The 20,038-nt window shown below is 44.7% G+C and overlaps 1 protein-coding gene across 9 annotated transcripts in view; it reads right to left on the bottom strand.

Annotated features, from left to right (window-relative positions):
• SRGAP2 (SLIT-ROBO Rho GTPase activating protein 2) overlaps positions 1–20,038 on the bottom strand; it is a 230,964-nt gene that overhangs the window by 142,143 nt on the left and 68,783 nt on the right. The window lies entirely within an intron of this gene.

The following is a 20,038-nucleotide window of genomic DNA, read 5'->3' as shown; positions in this document are numbered from 1 at the left end:
AAATTCCACCAACCCTTCTGAGACCACTAAGAAACTGGAACCAGGGATCTGCTGAATCATTTAAGAGAAACTGCTTATCAGGCATCTGCTCTTGGGTTACCATGTCCTGAGCACCTTACTGTGTTTCTGGCATACTGCCAGAACTTGAGCTCTCTTTTGGCTGAAAGCCTAATGATTCACCTCTCAGCCATCCTGTTCCGTAGGCACTACTTTCATCCCCATTTTAAAGATGAGAAAACTGACTCTTAAGGAAGTCGAGCTGCTAATGTAGTGCAGCTGGGATCCAAACCCAGAAAGACTGACTCTAGAGCCCAAGCTCCTACTTTTTATACTTTCTCCCATGATCTCAAGATGTATTTCTGCATCTTCATGAAGGAGGGTGAGTGACCGTCGGGATATTTTAATGGAGATACACAGGGTCCTGCCCCAGATCAAACAGTGGGGATCAGGAACGCAACAAGCACCAGACTTCCAGCCAAGCAAACCTCTGAGCATCGATCAGATTTCATAGTTTCCAATCTCACAGAATGTAAACCAGTCTTCAAGGAGCTGATTTTTTTTTTTTTCACTAAGAAATAACCACTCACACTGCTGTCGCTTCATCTTCAGGATGCTCAGAGCCTCTTTTGTGTCAAAGCTAGAAATACTTCGGGCTAAGCCCTAGCTTGCGGATTTCTGCCTAGCCGAGATTCCCACCCAGGGTTAGCCAACACCCTCTCTGGAACCACAGCAACGCAGCTCCAGATGCAACCAGAGCTGTGTCAAATACGACACAGCATTTGTTACTGACAAGAGCCCTGGCACCCACGGGGAGCAGCTTGCCAAAACCAGACGCTTTCGGCTCAGAGAAGGCCCGCAGTACGTATGCTGCGGAAGCTACGTTCCAACCCCCGGTCCCGTCGCAGGGGAGCCATCCTTTCACACCTTTCCCCTGCAAGCCTGCTCAGCTCCAGTGCGTTAGGCTGGGACGGTGGTTCCAATCCCAGGGGAAAAGAGCACCTATGTAATTATGCCTTTCCTTAGGCGTGCCCCAAAGTCATTCCCAAATCATGGAGTCATAACAAAGCTTTCTATCTATGCCATGTAATGCAGGGGGCGGGGTGGTAAGGAAATCTAGCCTTTTCATTTGAGCTCTGGGTAAATCAGGGGCAAGTCCAGGATCAGAGCTATGAGGCTGAAAGGTTTGCCCACCACTCTTAGGAAGCAATGACAAGGAGCAAATGGTGCCTTTAGCTTCGCCTTGAAGTGACTGGGCGTCTATAATCTATCCTTATCTTCATTTTTGTCTCTGTTTTCACCCATATCAGAATGTAGCACAAGTATCTGGTTCTTTTTTTTTTTTTTTTTTTTAAGATTTTATTTATTTGACAGAGAGAGAGATCACAAGTAGGCAGAGAGGCAGGCAGAGAGAGAGGGGGAAGCAGGCTCCCTGCCAAGCAGAGAGCCCGATGTGGGACTCGATCCCAGGACCCTGAGATCATGACCTGAGCCGAAGGCAGCGGCTTAATCCACTGAGCCACCCAAGTGCCCCAGTATCTGGTTCTTTATGGGTGATCTCGGGGGATCTGTTAGTGCAGTTCTCGCCCTCTTCGTCCCCATGCCTTCCCCTTGCCAACCGTCAATGCCAATCAGGCCTACGGAAACCTCACCTGAACTGAAAGTGAGCCCCAGAGGATGGTTTCAAGCAGACAGAAGGCTGAGCTGAAAAGCCGCCTACCTCATCACTCATCAAAGCTCCCTTGTTCTGTGTTTTTTGGGAGTCTGATTACAAGGGTGTTGGGGGAAGATGTGCAGAGGGCAATGTCAGGCATCTAGCTCTTGCCAGAGATTTCTGGGCCTCTTAAAGGGAACAGCCCTTGTCAAGACTATTCCTAGAGGTATCTGTCCCCCTTCTACCTATTGGTAGACAGAAGTAGAAGCTGGCAGTAGTAGCCCCTGGGTGGGCAGACTGGGGGTGGAGAGCGCATTCACGCTGCTCACTGATATTACTTACAACTTGCCCATTAGGGAAAAATCAGAGCATCGTGGGGCCAAAAGGCTCTCCAGGTACCCAGTCAGTTTCAGATTTGCAAGAGGATGTAGGTGGGAAATGGGTCTGTCCGCCCCCTCGGAGTCACCTAAAATTCACGTAAGACTTGGCCTCAGTAATCTCACTAACCAGGAGGGCAGAAAGGAACACAGTACAACATACTATGTATCACGCTCCAACAAAAAAAGAGGGGTGTAGGCACATTCCCAAGATACCCATGAAGTTCCAGAGGTAGACCCCTCCAGGATTGCCCTGGCCAAGGAACCAGCACTTCCTAGGTGGCCTCTGAAAGATGTGAACCAATCTAAGAAGGACCCAGGCACATCCAGCCAACACAGACATGCCCCTGCCTTTCCTGGGTGCCTCAAGTGGCCAGCGTAATACAAAGTACACCCCACTCTCTGGCATCCCCAAGGGGACTCTGAGAGGAAGGGTTACTGAGGACCCTTCATGGGGCTTTAAATGCATCATCTCATCTCATCTCCACAACTAGCCCATCAGGTATCCCCAATTATCCTGACGGCACAGGTAAGAAAAGTGAAGTAAGACCTGTTAAGTCACTTACCAACGGGTCATACCACCAGGGGCAAGTGAGGCTGAAGCTAAATGAAGGTCTAACTTGCCAAAGAGCTTGACTGTGGACCAGGGAAACAAGAGACAGAGAATACAAGCCTGGAGGCTCTGGAAGTATTTCTGGGTAAATTACAGTTTCTATAGCTCCCACCTATGGAACATCCCCTTTTCCACCTTCTAGCTGAGAAATCATTCAGAATCAAGTCTGGACTGGCCCACTGACTCGACAGCGAGCCATGTTCCGACTAGCTCACGACTGGTCTGGGCCCCTTCCCTGCTTCTTCCATCTACTCTACAGGGCAGCTTTGGAGAAAGTGGTTTTTTTTTTTTTTTTTTTTTTTTTTTTTTTTGTCCTGGGAGCACACCCTGAGGTCTGTCAGGATGCCCAGAGGGCAGAGAAAGTGAGGAAGCAATGACACCCCTACCTGATCCAAGAAAAGTAGAGTCTCTGCTACTAGATCCCAACTGCTACTGTGGTGGATTCCTGATCCCCTCCACTGAGCAGCTCCCCCCCCACACACACAACCTGCCTAGAAGGAGAAACCTCCCTGGCTGCTGGCCTCAGGATGCCCACACGACATGTAAGGGGGCCTCCAACCACCCCCACCTCTAGGCCTGCAGCTCCAGGACAGAATGGCTGCTCTGTCCGGCACAAAATGTGCTGCTTCAGACTTTTGCTGCTGCTGCTGCTGCTGCTGCTACTGCAAAGACAAACAATGGTCCCCAAGAAGGCAGCTGTGCCAGCCCCAGTCCTCTGTCCATGCACAGAAGGGGCAGGAAACAATAGGCCACTGAATGCCAGCTCGCCTGGGCCATGTGCCCAGGCTGGAGGCCCCTCTGTTCCCCGGCCTACCAATAAACTACAGGGGCAGAAAGAAGAAAGGGGCAATTTATAAAAACACGGAGGAATTCCTTCCAATCCCATCGTGTGCTCACGCGAGTACGCACGTGCACGGGGTGTACACTCAGACACACACTCGCACCACCCACACTGTGCTTCACCATGTCCACTCAGGAAGGCATGTGAGGTCCAGTTTGGATGAGCGTCCCTGGGAACTGCAGGTGATGGGGTCCTTGTAGGTTCGGTCCCTAGAACTTGAAGAAGTCAGGCTCTCATTTTCTAGAGGCAGCTGTACCTCAAGGGATGCAAATGAATTCCATGGTCATCCACAAAGCCCAAGTACAAGGTCACTATGAGCCTTGAGTGATACATGCCAAAACGACCTCCCCTGGGCACCAAACACAGCCCATTTATTCACTAAATCTTTACTGAGTCCTGTTGTACAGTAGAGCCTGAGCTAGGTGATGGTGGGGATGAATGAAACAACCCTGCGCCCTGCCCTAACGAAGCCTGGCTTGACAAAGAAAGAGAGGAAAAGAAAGCAAGGACAGTCTTATTGCTTTTACTTTTAATACTGGTTATTATAGCAAAGTCACGGGAGTAAGTCCCAACCCAAAGACCAAGGACGAAAAAAAATCATCAGTAGGAGACAAAAGAAACCAAAAAAAAAAAAAAAAAAAAAAAAAAAAAAAAAAAAAAAAAAACAAGCCTAAGAAAAATTCAACATCCTCTGGCTCTTTTTTCTATTACTTTTTTCTTTTTTTAATGACATTTCTGTAGTTTCCTTTGAAAAAAAGAACAAAAGTTTTAAAACTAGTTTCCTGAACATCAGAGTTGACCTTTGGTTGATACTTCACTCAAAGATTCAAGTCAAAATTTAATGCCATCGTTGTGGAATTAGACAGTGGTGATCACTGTACAAGCTTGTGCACACACTGAAAAACAACCCCACTGAATTCGTGTACTTTTAAAAGGGTGAATTTTGTGGTATGTGAATTACATCTCATTTACAAAATTTAACGCCCCCCAAAATCATGTTCTTTTGAGCGCCATCCTGCCAGCTAAGGGGAAAATGGCCCAACAAAGTGGCACCAAAAAGAGGAAGGAATTCTTGGTTTCCATTTCTCCATTTGCATGGGCTGAATCTCAGTTCTGCACTGAATATTCTTAAAGCCTATACCGGAAGCTGCCCCTCTGGCTGGAAAGCTTGGCCATGACATTGAACTCCACGGGCAGACCATTGTTCCATCATTTCCGAACGGTGTCAGATTAAAACCAGCAAGGAATGCTTTTATGCATGAGTTCAAATATAGGATCGGCAGACATACCCAGCAAGCCTTCCCCCGGCAGGTGCCGACTCCTTGTCCACACTTGGCCACAGCTGAGATCCTAAGTACACCTGTCCTGGGAGTTAGAAGGAGGCTCATTTCCATTTTGGAAAGAGGGTGAAAGATCACAAGAAGGATGAAATTAGAAGAAAAATTAGCCCTAACAGGATACTGATCATTTAATAAAAACAGGGCCTTGCCACACTTCTAATCATGTAGATGCTAAATTATAGAACACCTGCCAACACAGGAGACACAGTCCTCTGAAAACTGTCCTCACTTCAGAGAACACCCAGGGAATTCACCAGTCAGCAGAGCAGAGGAGAATTTTGTTCAGTCTGTTGCTTTCAATCCAGAGATATCAGTCCCTTTCTTCCCCTCTTTCAAAATTCCTTCTTCAGGAATTTTCTGATGAAGTCACACAAAATCCCCTCCTAGGAGTCCCACATTTCTGAGGAGAAAATGAGGATGGGTGGGTAGGTCAGGAGAAAAATGTAATCTCACAGGAGGGTTACACAGGCAGGCCCTCGCCTTCTTCTTGATGATCTGGCACCTAAGGGATAGGAGCTACAACTTCCACCGGTTCTGTTCAGAACACAGGGCATGAGATCAGCCCATGTACCCTACTGGAACTGGGACTGACTGCCAGTCTTTTTCCACAGAATCTGCCTTACCTGCTTTTAGCCCTTTCACAAACACATGATGTCACCTCAGCCACCTCAGGAATATTAATTCCTAGTACCTTTCCAGCAAGTGTTATATAAGAAGACAATTGAAGCTTTCATCAGGCTCTACCTTGCGTATCTCTTACCAAGACCTCTTATCTCAAGGGTAATCAGCCCCTATCAAAACTGTTCCCCAGGAAACAAAATGCTCGGATGCCCTGCCAAGTCTGGCTCTTCACCCTACTGGTTTGCTCTTCTACAAACTCAGTAATGGGAGGGTCTTCCAAAATCCTTATTGGACAGATGACAGAACCAAAGCCCAGAGAAAGGAGAGGAACTGCCAAAGATCACATAGCTATTTAGCTGTGGATGTCGGACTGAAACCCAGGTCATTGGGTTCCCAAGCCACTGTCCTTTCTTACCTACTCTTATCATAAAAATGTATTTGTGCACCTGACGGGTACACCAAGAATAGAAAGACAGCAGTCCTCACTCTAAATTAGCACAACACTAGGGAAGAAATCAGTGAAAAAGCCTATAGCAAACAAGGAGAAATAATAGTAGAAATAAACGAGGTGTGCTCACAGTAATAGAGGAAAAGGAGACATATATCAGCTTCAGTCCACCTGCCATACCCCTTCTTTCAATGCCTGATACTATCACTTATGGTTGAGTTGTCACTGTTCCAAGAAAAGGCCATCATCAAGCTACTTTTGATAAAGTAGAAAACAGCAAATACTCCTCCTCGAAGAGTGACTGATGGCCTTTTTCATCGTTACTTTACCCTATTAAACACAACATAAAACTAGACATGAGTTAATCCAACAACCAAACAATAATAGCTACGAAGCTTCCAGAACAGGGGATGTGATAGATAATTATCTTTTCTCCTTCTCTGCATCTAGAGCCTCCCCAACTCTTAGTCCATGTGGTTTTGGTAAAGCGGATTCCACCTCTGCCCTCTCCAAAGATGGTGGACATTACCTACAGGCCAAGAGCTGAAGACAATGAGAATCTGAGACTGCGGCCGCCATTTTGCCACCGTGACTGGAAAGCCGGTTTGAGAATGGAGCTGACCCGGAGAAAACAGAGCTGAGAGTTGGGAAAAGGAAACTTGAGCCCTTGAACCAAGTCATGGCCAGATGCCAGGCTTATCCCTGGCCCCTTTAGCATCATAAGCCAACTCACTCACTTTTTTGCTTAAAATAGTTTGCATTGGATTTTTGGTTCCTTAGAAACAAAGGAGTCCTCATGAATAAAGTGAAGGATTCTAAAGTGCTCGGAAGCATCATTAAGTTCCCTATGCTCAAGGAACTAACAATCTAATTGTGAAGACGGAATCAAAATATACATTTTTGAAATTTATGTACTAATGCACTACCTAAGTTATGCTAGATATTATGTTACATAAATTATGCCCGGTATTTATTTAACAGATAGATAGCTGTATTACCTAAATTTTCATGTTATTGTATACTATATGGTGTGTGCTGTATATGTATACTTGAATTTAGGAATAAATACTACTAATAAAAGTTTTGAGGACTCAGAAAGTGTAGCGAGGACTAACATGACTAAAGCAAGGCTTCTTGATGAAAACTAAAGTCCTTGAGAGGAAGAATTTGTCTCTCCAGTTCACCAACATACCTCTGGGACCCAGAACAACATCTGGCAGGCTGTCAAATTTGTGGAGGGAGAAAGGGAGGGGGGAGAAAGAGGCAGAGAAGAAGAGAGGACACAGAAGTCTGAACTGGTGTTCCTAGGATGGCTAGAATTTCAGTAAGTGGAAGGGTGAAGAGGCCATATTCCAGAGGAAGATTAAGACCTAAGCCAAGAAATGGGAATGTTTGAACATGGCCTTTCTGTAGTGAGGAGGATGGTTGAGCTAGAACAAAGGGTACCTTGAGGCCTGGTCAGAGATAAGGGTAACGTGGGGAGGAGCAGCTCAAAAGCTAACAGAGGAGTCTGGATTTCATGCAGCCAGAAATGGAGCTGGTCAAAGTGTGTGTCATGATGAAAAAGAGCCGAAGGAAGATCAGAGGAGGTCTGCTGGATGGGTTCCTAGGCCTTCTAAATTAAGAGATGGAGTGAGCATTAATGTGCAATCCAGGCTGAATGGTACAGAAGTCACCATGAGCAGGAGAATTCCATGAGTGGAAAATCCCTGCCCACACCAGCTCTAACTATTAGTAATAATACACGCTTTAGAGCCAGTGGTCCTAAAAACTAGGGATTCTAAACTATCCCTCCCTAGGCGGTGGTGAGCAGAGGGGACAGGTCAGAGAGATCTTTGGGTCTAAAGGCAAGACAGTGATCTTGGCAGGAGGAAGGCAGGAGTGAAGTTCTGGTCCCCCTGGCTTCCCTTTTCACCACGGTTCTTTCTGTTGTACTTTTAAGTTTGGCCATCTTCCTAACTGTCTGCCTGAGCAGTAGATTATCCCAAAGTTATAAAAAAAGAACCTCTCTTCTCCTTGCATTAACTTCACACCATCTAAAAACAACACACACAGCTCTGGAGACAAAGGGAAACCAGACCATGGGAAGGAAGAGGAGAAAAATGGTCCTAGGAGTTTCCAAAGGACACTCTGTCACCCATTAACTTGCAAGCCCCCCAATGAACACAGAAAGCAACCTCGTAAAGCCAAGGGGGAGGAGGGTGCAAAGGGGAATATCTCAATGAACTTGAATCATCGCAATTGCTCTGGCAAGCTGCCTTGGGTCTTTCAAGTGATTCAACAGAAAGTCAAAGACAAAAGGTTCCCAAATGAACAGGCTGCTACATCAAATGCCAAAGTAGTAATTTTAGCTCCTAGGCCTTGCCTGAGATGTTTAAGAAACAAAATTCCCAAAGTCCAAAGTCTAGAATTAACTTGTATTACAAACTAAAGATCTCCAATGACATGACCAACAGCTCCTCTGGGAAATGTCACCTGATGGCCCTCATTTCGGTGCTGGAGGCCAACTGAAAGTCGGTTCCCCAGGACCACAGTGATCAACCAACAAATCCAGCAAATATTTATCTTGCACTGTCCCTGTGCAAAGGTCCGAGTAATGAATCACAGGACCACACAAGAAAATATAACACACTGTCTTACTCTCAAGGAGTTTACCATCCAATTGGGGGGGGCGGGGGGAGGACTAAATGCAATAGTATTCAACAGCATAAGCCTGTGCATACTAAGCACCAAAACAATGTTTGAGATGCTCAGAGACGAGATCAGTATAAACCAGCATGGATCTGCCTTAGTCTTGGGGCCTCGAGCTGGGGAGGATTACGGAGACATAAAGGTGCCAAAGGAAGGAGGGCTGCGGCTACTAAGGCAAAGGCAAGGAGGCAGAACTGGGCAGATCTGGCTCAGGAGGCTCTGAGTAGCACTTCTGGGTCAGAAGAGTATGGGATCGCGGGGCAAGGAGCGGAACAGAAAAGCAAGATGCAGGTCAGATACAAATGCAGTTCATAAAGGCTCCGTAAACTGCAAATAAAGCAAGGGTCTCGAAGAGCAAGAGGATGGCACAAGCAGAGTCCAAACCCAAGCGATCTCCAATCGAACAATGCTTCGAAAGAAAAAATGTCAATTTAAACGTGTCCACTATAGTAAGGGACAACAGTAAACTGTAGGCTGCTCAAGATTCTAGCACAAACTAAATACAAACCAGATGAGTATTAAAATCCAGACCCTAAATTCCTAGAGCGCTGACTCTGGAAGGCTTATCTCCTTCTGCACAGGATCTAGCTTGGCAGGAGGGGTCGACAGGTTATTCCAGGTGTAGTTCAACTAGCATGGACCGAGCACCCACTCGTTGTGGGGCAGGGAGAGGAACCACGATGATTACAGAGGACCGAGACATTCACTTGGTCTTTGAAGTGCCTGTGGAACTTCCTGTTGGAAAAGGCAGCTTTATTTTCCAGTCCGGAGATCCCAGGAGAAGGTCAAGTCTGGACACAGGCACTTGGGAGCCATCAGCAAGTAGACAGAAGTATGACGTTAACGATAAAAATGAACACAGTTGCCCATAGAAAGCATTCAGAATGAATGAGAAGTAAGCCTAGGCCTACGGACCCCTCCATTTAGGTGGAAAGCAAAGGAAGAAGAGATGGGAAAGTAGACTGAGCATGAAAGACAGATCTACAAGTGTCAGTAACTGCAAAGCACTTAAATAAGAGAGCCGGGCAGTTTGCTAACGTGGGTGGTTAGAGCAGTCAATCACTACCAAGAACATGCTAGGCAGACCCCGTGTATACATCACCCAAGACCAGCACAACCGCCTGGCTGGCCGGCTGGCCGGCTGGAACCGCTCATGCCGCTCCAGCTACTGCGGCTGGGCCTTGGCCTTCAAGCCAGACAGCGCCTGGCCCTGTACCCGTGCAGCAGGCCTCTCACGTCCCGCCCCAGGGACTCCTCATTGCCACGGAGGCCTGAGGTTTGGACAGACTGCCCCAGCCACCAGCCATGCGACCAAGAAGCACAGGAGAGCTGAAACTCCATGAAGTCAACCCTCAACCAACAGATGGGAGTGGGCAAATGGAATCTTCTCTCTCCTTGCCCCAAGGAACACCTCAGAGACGCAGGAGCTTCCTCTAGCTTCTCTGAAGATGTCCCGTGGGACAAACCATCAGACTCTGGTGAAGCTGTCGCCAGTTTACAAGCGGCCTCTTACGTTTGCTCTCTTTCCCTGCCACTTGTCACTTCCCTTGTCTCCGCATTCCTGCTTCCCCGAGGTGGCTCTCCCAAAGAAAGTGTAAGCCTGTGTGTTTGGCTCTATTTTCTAAGAAACCCAGACGAAGACACTTACCATGTACCAGGCACTGTTCTTGATGCTGCATAGACCGTCTCTTCTGCTAAGCAGATCCTTGAGAATAGCTAACCGATTATTTTTCAAGAAGTCAACATATACATCAAGCGATGGGTTGGTTATAAGAACTCGTGTCGTCGACTACAGCTTATTTTCTCTCGAAAGGAAAACTGCCTCCACTGAAGTTACGGACAGGCACTGTCTTGTCTAAGATGGTATTCAACAGGGATCATAGAAACCATTTATTAAGTACTTACTATGAGCCAAACAAGCTCACAGAAAGTCGAGTCACCATTCAAGTGTAAAGGTACATGATCTCATTTAATCCTTAAAACATCCCAATGGGGTAAGCTTGCAGGAAAGCCAAGTGGTTAAAGAGTGCAGACTCTGCATTCGGAGGGACCAGAGCTTCGACTCTGGCTCTGCCGAGAGCTAGCTGTGCATCCCTGGATAAAATGCTTAATCTCGGGGCACCTGGGTGGCTCAGTGGGTTAAGCCTCTGCCTTTGGCTCAGGTCATGATCTCAGGGTCCTGGGATCGAGCCCCGTGTCAGGCTCTGCTCAGCAGGGAACCTGTTTCCCCCATTCTCTCTGCCTGCCTCTCTGCCTACTTGTGATCTCTGTAAAATAAATAAATAAAATCTTTTAAAAACTTTTTTAAAAAATGCTTAATCTCTGTCAATCTGTTTCACTATCTATAAAATGGAGCTTGTAACAGCAGCCGTACCCATGGGTTGTTACAAAAACTGAAGAGATGAAGGGCTGACTATGTGCCGGGTGCCCCGTGAGTCCCCATTAAAAGTCAACTTTGACTCCTCCCACTTTTACAGATGAAGGACCACAGAGGTTCAGAGATTAGTGGACTGCCCGAGGTCACCCAGACAGTTAAAGATCACAAAAGGATTTGAACCAGATATGTTTACTTCTAAAAACCGCGCTCTTCACCACTTCCCTGCCTCTGTATATGAAGCTGAGATACGGACTCGTCTGGTTGTCTTTCACACAGGAACCCTTCAGTTCCCAGTTGGCAATGTTGATTGGTTAATAAAAGGGATCCCTGAATTTCTTCAATTTAACAAATAAAAGTCATGGGGCGCCTGGGTGGCTCAGTCGGTTAAGCGTCTGCTTTCCGCTGAGTTCATGATCCCGGTAACTGGGATCAAGCCCTGGGTCCGGCTCCTGGCTCAGCAGGGAGCCTTCTTCTCCCTCTCCCTCTGCCTACTACTCCATCTGCTTGTGCTCGCTCTCTCTCTGACAAATAAATAAAAATTCTTTTAAAAATAAATGAATAAATAAAAGTCCTCATTCTCACTATCTCAGCTATGAATGTTTAAGTATATTGCAGAGGGAAGAGGAGCAAAACAACTTTTTTCATTTCCTCTTGAAAGCAAAAGGGAAAAGTCCATGCCCCCACCTAGAGATGCTTTCAACTGGAGAGGCACAGAGCAAAATCCGCTTGGAAACCAATCTGGCTGGGCTCAAAACGCCAGCTCTACCACTTACTAGCTGTGGGATTCTGGGCAAGTTAGTTAACTGCTCTGTGCCCAAATGTCTCCATGTGTAAAAGTTCCACAATAACGATACCCTCTTAGAAATTTAAGGAGTTAATATTTGTAAACTCATCAGAACAGTTCCAAGTACATTGTACTATATATATTTCTGTTAAACACACAAACCAACTCTGCCTCATGGTCTGTGCTATCCTATAACTCTCTAGACAAGAAAGTACATAAAGTCATAGGTATCAAATAGAATAAATTAGTGGCTTCCAAACTTTTACAAGACAACACACACACACACACACACACCCCAGAAGTTTCATAAACTATGTATCCTTACTACATGCTATAAATTCATATTTTCCATGTCTTTTTTTTTTAAGATTTTATTTATTTATTTGACAGAGAGATCACAAGTAGGCAGAGAGGCAGGTGGAGAGAGAGAAGGGGGGAAGCTGACTCCCCACTGAGCAGAGAGCCCGATGCAGGGCTCAATCCGAGGACCCTGAGATCATGACCTGAGCCGAAGTCAGAGGCTTATTAACCCACTGAGCCACCCAGGCGCACCTCCATGTCTTTTTTTAAAAAAAGATTTCATTTATTATTTGATAAAAAGAGCAAGCACAAGCACAGGGAACAGCAGGCAGAGGGAGAGGGAGAAGCAGACTCCCTGCTGAGCAAGAAGCCTGACGCTGGGTTCATTCCAGGACCCCAGGACCATGATCTGAGCGGAAGGCAGAGGCTTAACCAACTGAGCCACCCAGGCGCTCTTCCATGCCTTTTTAAATGCTAGCTACAGCCCACTAATTTCATTTCATGACCTGCTCATTTTTCGACCTACAGATTAAAAAGCTCTAGAATAAACCACATGACCACGAAAAACAGAACTAGAACACAGTCTTCAAACCACTCAGCTCCTTCTTCACGGTTATTACTGAGTCAGAAAAGGCCTAAGTTTCACTTCCTGCTGGAAAAGAAACTGTACATTCTGGGTCCTCCTCCCATTCCCTCCACAGTTCACGTGAACACTAGAAATTCGGAGACCACCAAGGAACCAGCGGGCACTTCCTGTCTCTACAACTTCTGTGACTGCCTGATCGGATGTGCCATCTGTACCAGAGAGAGTTCCCTGGCTCGTTCCCTTGGTTTCGCCTTCCTGATTTTGAGGCCCAGCAACTACAGTCACCCATCATATCTTTGGAGGGAAAAAAGAAAAAAAAAATACTGCTGATCTAACAAAAGAGAGCAATGTCATTATATATACAATAAATGGATTATAAACAGAAGAGATGAACTTTGTTAGTGGTTAAGTTTAAAAAAAAAAGTTATTTTCTCTTAGAGACAAGTACTGAAATATTCAAGGATCAATAATGTCTGGTATTTGCTTCAAAGTGATGGAAGGGAGTGGGAGGGATGAGGAGATATAGACAAAACAGGCCTGCGGTGAGCTGAGCAAGGTGATGGGTACATGGGGGGGGGGGTCAATAACACTATTCTACCTACGTTTCTATATGTTTAGAATTTTTCACAATTAAAGGGTTTTTTAAATCTAATTAATGGCATGTTTTTAAAGGGGGGGGCTTAAGATACATAAACACAAAAGAAGACAATAGGACAGAACAAATAACCAGATAGAGAACACAGATCTATTTCCTTAAAATGAAAGAACTAAATCTGCAGGTAGAAGAAGCATACTGTAGACCAGGAAATGTACATAAACTGTCAATATCAGGACATATGATGTTTAAATTTTTAAACCTCAAGGATAAAGAAAGAATCATTTAAGAATCAATGGAGAATAAAGCAACATTCCTAACAAAACAGATTTCTCCAAAGCAATGACAGAGGCCTGAAGATGATGGCGCCATGTTCTAAAAATGTTATCAGGGAAAATAACTGTGATCCAAGAATAGTACGGCTAGCTGAGTCAAGTGTAAAAGACTCCAACATCTGCAGACTTGAAAGATCTCAGCCTATATAGACCCATGAACCCCCCTCCTGTGAAACAGAAATCCTGCACCCAATAGATAAATCAAAATAAAACCACAAGCAGAGAGACACTGTGGTAAAAGAAGAGGCAGGAGACACAGTGCCAAGAACAAACACAGGAGAGTGTGCAGGGCAGAATGTAAATGTTAGCAATACTGCCAAGCAAGGAAAAAAAAAGAAAAAATCCAGATAAGCTCTAAAAATTAGGAGATGGGGAAGAGAGGTACAAGAAAGTGTAAGGATATGAATCACCTAATCCTGCCAGGCAAGGAATCAGCCAATCTGTCTCAAAGTGAAGACTGAGCTAAAAATATGGTTTAAAATATTAACAATGACCTCAGCCTCCACAAGATCTTCCTAATCATTTTCTTAGCCTTTGGGAGAGCTTGTAAGAGCTATGATCTTCTGAGGCACAGAAACATGTACGAGGTGGTCAGCAAGTCCTTAACCTTCACTTCAATTTCTTTTTTCTTCTAAATTCAAGCAAAATTAAATTCAATTGTTTTTATTTTTAAAGCACATATGGCCTAATGCCATTCTTATAAAATTAGTTCTTGCTCACTAAAATCATATGCTTGTGTTTAATATCATCATTTTCCCCTCTACTGGATCATTCCCATAAGCAAACAAGCAGGCTCTATTTGCCCCATCTTATTAAACACAACCGTGTATACACACACACACACACACACACACACACACACACACACAATTTCCCTTGATCTCCCTGCTCCTTTTCAGCTTTTTCCATCTTGCCTTCTCCTTACAAGAAAACTCAAAATGGTTGTCCATACTCTCTGCTTCCACCTTCTCTCTTCCTTTTTTCTCTTTAGCTCACTGGAGCCAGTGTTTGTCCACTCTCGTAGTGGTGACAGGAATGACCTACACAATGCCGATTCACAGGATGTGGCATCCTCCACGCCACCAGACCGGAGAGAGGGGCTCACTCCCTGGTCCTGGGACACCATCCTCTCCTAATATGCCCCTGAAGACACATTCTCAGTCTCCTTGGCTGGACCTTCCCCCATTCCTTCCAACCTCTCACTGCTCCCTGAGCTCAGTTCTAGGACCTCACTTCCATCTCTAATTGCTCTCTGTAGATCTCTTCCAGTTCTGTGTCTGGTAATTTCCAAATTTGAATCCCTAGTCTAGACCGCTTCCTGAACTCCTGCCTCCTATAAATGCCTTAATAGTTAGTTCCTCTCGGATGGCTAACAGGTACTTAGAACTAAACATGCCCAAACTCAGCTCTCAATACTCATCCTGATTCTCCATCTCACTAAGAGCACCCCCATTCACCTGTCAGACCAAAAAAACTTAGGAGTCAGTACTGACTCTTTTCTCTCTCTCAAACTCCCAATCCAATTCACAAACAAATCCTTAATTAGCTCTACCTTCAAAATGTGTCCAGCATCCAACTGTGTCTTATCCCCTCCACCAATCCCACCATTCCCAACTAAATCTAAATCAGCATCATTTTGTTCTGAATTACGGTGGGAGCTTCCTAAGGGTCCTGCTGCTGCCACCTTCACTCCCCTGTAGCCTATCCCCTGCTCATCACCCTCCAACAGCTTCTCATTGGAGAAAAAAAGCTGAAGGATTTCTAAAGCCTGACATGGTCTAGTCCCTGACTGTCTCACCAGTTTCTCCATTATATTCACTCTTACTCACTGGTCTCCAGCCACACTGGTCTCTCTGTTCATAGAACATTCCAAGTACAATCTCACCTCAGGGCCTTTGCATGTGCTTTCCTTGGTTTGAAGCATGCTTCCCCAACATTCACATGGTTAGCTCCCTAACTTCACTCTGTTCTCAGCCCAGATGTCACCTTCTGAAGGAGCCTTTGCAGCCATTCCACCTGAAAGAGCTCCTCTATGTCCTTACCCAATTATATTTTTCTTCAAGACATTTATCAATCTATTTAGGTATTTATTTATCATCTCATCCTTCCACTGGAACAGAAGCCCCATGATAGCAAGGAATTCTTCGCTTTATTCCTTGCTGATCCCTGGTCCCTAACACATAGGGAGCACTCAAGGAATACTCATTAAATGAACGAATGAAGAACTCTTGGTGTAGGGATGCCCAGGTGGCTCAGTTGGTTAAGCCGTTGCCTTCAACCCTGGTCATGATTCCAGCATCCTGGGATCGAGTCCCACATTGGGCTCCTTGCTCAGCAGGGAGCCTGCTTCTCCCTCTGCCTCTGCCTGTGCTCTCTCTCTCTCTCTGACAAATAAATAAATAAAATCTTTAAAAGAAAAAAAAAAAGAACTCTTGGTGTAATGCGAGGTGTAACAATTTATTGCTCATTTCTTTGTACTTCCCAGTTTCGCTTGGATTTTTTATAATAAGCATTTCTTATTCTGTAAGAAAGCAATAGCTATTCCTTTAAAAATGAAAACAGAAAGCCAACCAAAAATTTAAAAGGAGAGATGCATTATCTAATCAGCTCTACCATATTCTGACAAGTGTTTTTGCCCCATTATTTATGATAGCCACAAAAGAGTTCACAATGTAATGCCCACAGGGCATTTTTCACAATGAAACCTTTTTAGGGGGAAACTTTACAGGAACAAAAGTTTTAATTGCCCAGGGCTGACCAGAAGGTGAACACAGGGCTCCCCTGTGAGAATGTGAATTGGCAGGGTTTTCCTAAATATCACTTCCCATTTGCAATCTTTTTTTCAGTATTGCTGAATATGGATTATTCCATAATCCAGATGCCAGAATCTGTAAGCATACTACAAATGAAAAGGTATGATGGTCTTTGGTAATACTTACATAGAAGATAAGACTATCGCTTTCCAATAAGCTCACGCTTTCTAAACATCAACAACCAGGGTTTCAGAATTACAAAGATCACACAGGCCCGTGAGAAGATTACAGAAGGCCCCTGTGAACCCTAGTGACACACATAACCACCAGGAAACGTTCATGTCCCTGTCCCTTCCACCGACCCACAGCAACACCCACAGAGTCAGTTAGCAAGTGGCAGGATCTGCTTCCTCCTCGCTCCAAGAGGCCCAGGGAAAGGAGGGGAGCACAGGACCATCCCCAGTCACTGATGAGTGAAGGCCAATGGCAAATAGGAGGTATAAGTGGCACACAAACTAGGCCATGGTTTCAGTGTCTCTCCTTCGTATCCAGTCCCCTATTACCTATATCTTCCGCTCTTTTCATGATTAGGAAGGAAGCAGCAATAGCCTGTCCTCTCTGGAAAAGTGGTCTAGTAGCCGAGCATCATGGGGCTTACCGTAGAGGACATCCATCTCTGGGTAGAACTCAAAACCTGGTCTCCTGATACTTCCATCGACATTCGCTAAGGCTGTCGACCAAGCAGTAGATTGTGAATGCCCAGCAGTGGACACATGTCTTCCAAAGCCTTCACATAGCCAATGGCTGCTGCTCCATTGTCTTTTTAAAAAATCAGTAACAGGAATGTTTTCCCAATCTTCCTTTTAAAATTGGACAGTTTAGAGCCTCTGTATATCACGTGAGTGCACACAACGGTTGGGAGTGATGAGTCAAACATCACTAACTAGGCCAAGGTGGTTTTTTCCTGTGGTAAAATTTACACAATATAAATTTTACCATTTTAACCATTTTTTAAGCGTTCAGTTCAGTGGCATTAAATATATTCACATCTGCCGTGCAACTGTCACCACCATCCATCTCCAGAATGTGTGCCTCTTCCCCAGCTGAAACTCTGTCCCCATTAAACACCAACTCCCCATTCTCCCCTCCCCCCAACCCCTAGCAAACTCCATTCAGGCCAAGGTGCTTTTTGAGCATGCTACAGTTTACTGGCTTTTCAGTTCTGGAAGAAAGGCATTCCCTACCTATAATGTGTTACCGCCTTGCAGATACACAGTTGGAACTATTTTTGGTATCTCACCATTTAGAAACAAAACTTGAAAATTATATATAAGAAGTCATTTTTTCAAAAGATTTTATTTATTTATTTGACAGAGAGACATCTCAAGTAGGCAGAGAGGCAGGCAGAGAGAGAGGAGGAAGCAGGCTCCCTGCCGAGCAGAGAGCCCAATGCAGGGACTCGATCCCAAGACCCTGAGATCACTACCTGAGCCGAAGGCAGAGGCTTAACCCACTGAGCCACCCAGGCGCCCCAAGAAGCTGTTTTTATTTTTATTTTTTTTTTAAGATTTTATTTATTTATTGGACAGAGAGAGGGATCACAAGTAGACAGAGAGGCAGGCAGAGAGAGAGGAGGAAGCAGGCTCCCCGCTAAGCAGAGAGCCCAATGTGGGGCTCGATCCCAGCACCCTGGGATCATGACCGGAGCCGAAGGCAGAGGCCCAACCCACTGAGCCACCCAGCCGCCCCAAGAAGCTGTTTTTAAATAGAGTGCAAAATACAAAAGTTCTAACCACAAGGTCAAAAAAAAAAAAAAAAGTTTCTCTTATTTTTTTAAAAAAATGTATTCACAGGTCATTAAATTTCCAACTATCCTTTCATGCGTATTCAGTCCCAAACGAAGCACAATATTTTATTTTTAAATTTATTTTTGGCAAATCACAGTCTTTGTTACATCATTTATGCTAAAAAATTAAAAAGTACAAATCATTTGTTCAGTGAGGAAAGAAAAAATTACCTTCTATACAATGGAAGCTATTAAAAATTTGTCTCTATTAAAATAAACTGTGCAATATAATGTTAATAATGTTGATATAAAAGAAAATGTTTTACCTAAATCCACCTCTTTATCATAGTTTATAAAAATGACACCATTATTTTTTAAATTCCTGAGGGGGTTCACAAAATTATATTACACTGAAAGGACTTCATAAATTTTAAAATGTTGTGCAATGCCAGTCTAATATAAAAGTCTTTTTAATCAGACTACAGTAATTTTAACTTGTTTCCTTTCTCTTGATGGTAGGCCTGCCTTCCCAAGGAAACTAGTCTATCAGAAAAGACAGACTATAAAAAGAAACTTCAGTGAGATGAGCCCTTTAACAAAGGAAAAGCAGACACTGTGGGAATGGACAGTCTAGGGCTCCCAGAAGACATGGAGGACTGCAGTGAGCCAGAGGAAGATGGCAGGAAAAGTGTTCTAACCCAAAGGGAACAGCATGTTCAAAGGCCCTGAAGCAAGAGAAAAGAAGCCACACACATGCAAGGAATTGAAATAATCTAAGAAATTCAAAGTAGCTGGAACATAGAGTTTAAGTGGGAGAATGAAAAAAGACAAGACTGATTAAAGAGAGAGGCAGGGGTGAAGCCTGGAGAGTACTGCAAATAGTCTGAAGAAGAAGGGCATTTTTTGCTAAGAGCAATGGGAATCCATTAATAGGAACACAGGGCAGAAATTAGATAAGCAAACTACAGTGTTTTTAGTGACATAAGTGCTCTCCTCCAGCAGAGAGCCAAAGCAGAGGGGAAATGGGAGACTTTTTATTTTCAGAGAGTTCAAGGCTTCCAAAACTCTTGTTATAATGATTGCCTCAAACTGAATTTTCCAAATAAAGTAAAATGTAAAGACCTCCCAAGACACAGAAAGACCAGTGCTTCCAAACACGATCACAACACAAAACGAAACGACCACAACAAAAACAACACAAGCTCGGATCTTACGGGTAGATCAGTGCCATCCTTTAGACATTTAGAGACCGCAGCAGGATATCTGCACGAGTCAGAAGATTCGGGTCTCTGGGTTTCACTTTCCTCATCCAAAAACTGTGCTAAGTCTTCATCTTCTGCCCACCCATCCCACCACTTGAAGGCCGTGTCTCCAACGATGTAAGTGGAAGGATTTTACCAGCTGCTTTTACTCAGTCCCAGAAAGAAACAAGAAGAAAATGCTTCAGAATATACAGTATGTCTACAGCGACGAGGCTGCCCAATCACTCCACACCTCGGGGAAAAAAATACTCCGCTGTTCAGATCCATAGATCGGTGTATTCAGAATTTGTCAGCAGGAACAAAATTCACAGGGAAGTCAGCGGACAATTGAAAAATAAAAATAAAAACAAAAACAGGGATGCTTGGGTGGCCCAGTCAGTTAGAAATGCTTGGTTTCGGCTCAGGTTGTAATCTCAGGGTCGTGAGATTGAGCCCCACGTTGGGCTCAGAGCTGGGCACAGAGTCTGCTTGGGATTCGCTCTCTCCTTCTGCACTCCCCTCCCGAAAATAAACAAATCTTTAAAAATAAATAAATAAAAACAAACACCACTGAAACTTCATAAAATAAAAATTAAATAAAAGACCTTAAGACTCAGCTCTTGACTCAATCTGGTTCTGCAGTCATGGGCCACACGCAGTTGATAGAAGTAAATTAGCCTGATTTGGAAGACCCGCGTT

Source organism: Mustela putorius, unplaced genomic scaffold (genome assembly GCF_011764305.1).
Source record: "Mustela putorius furo isolate JIRA1106 unplaced genomic scaffold, ASM1176430v1.1 tig00000508_pilon_pilon_pilon, whole genome shotgun sequence".
Classification (NCBI taxonomy): Eukaryota; Metazoa; Chordata; class Mammalia; order Carnivora; family Mustelidae; genus Mustela; species Mustela putorius.
This window is presented reverse-complemented; position numbering and strand designations above follow the sequence as displayed.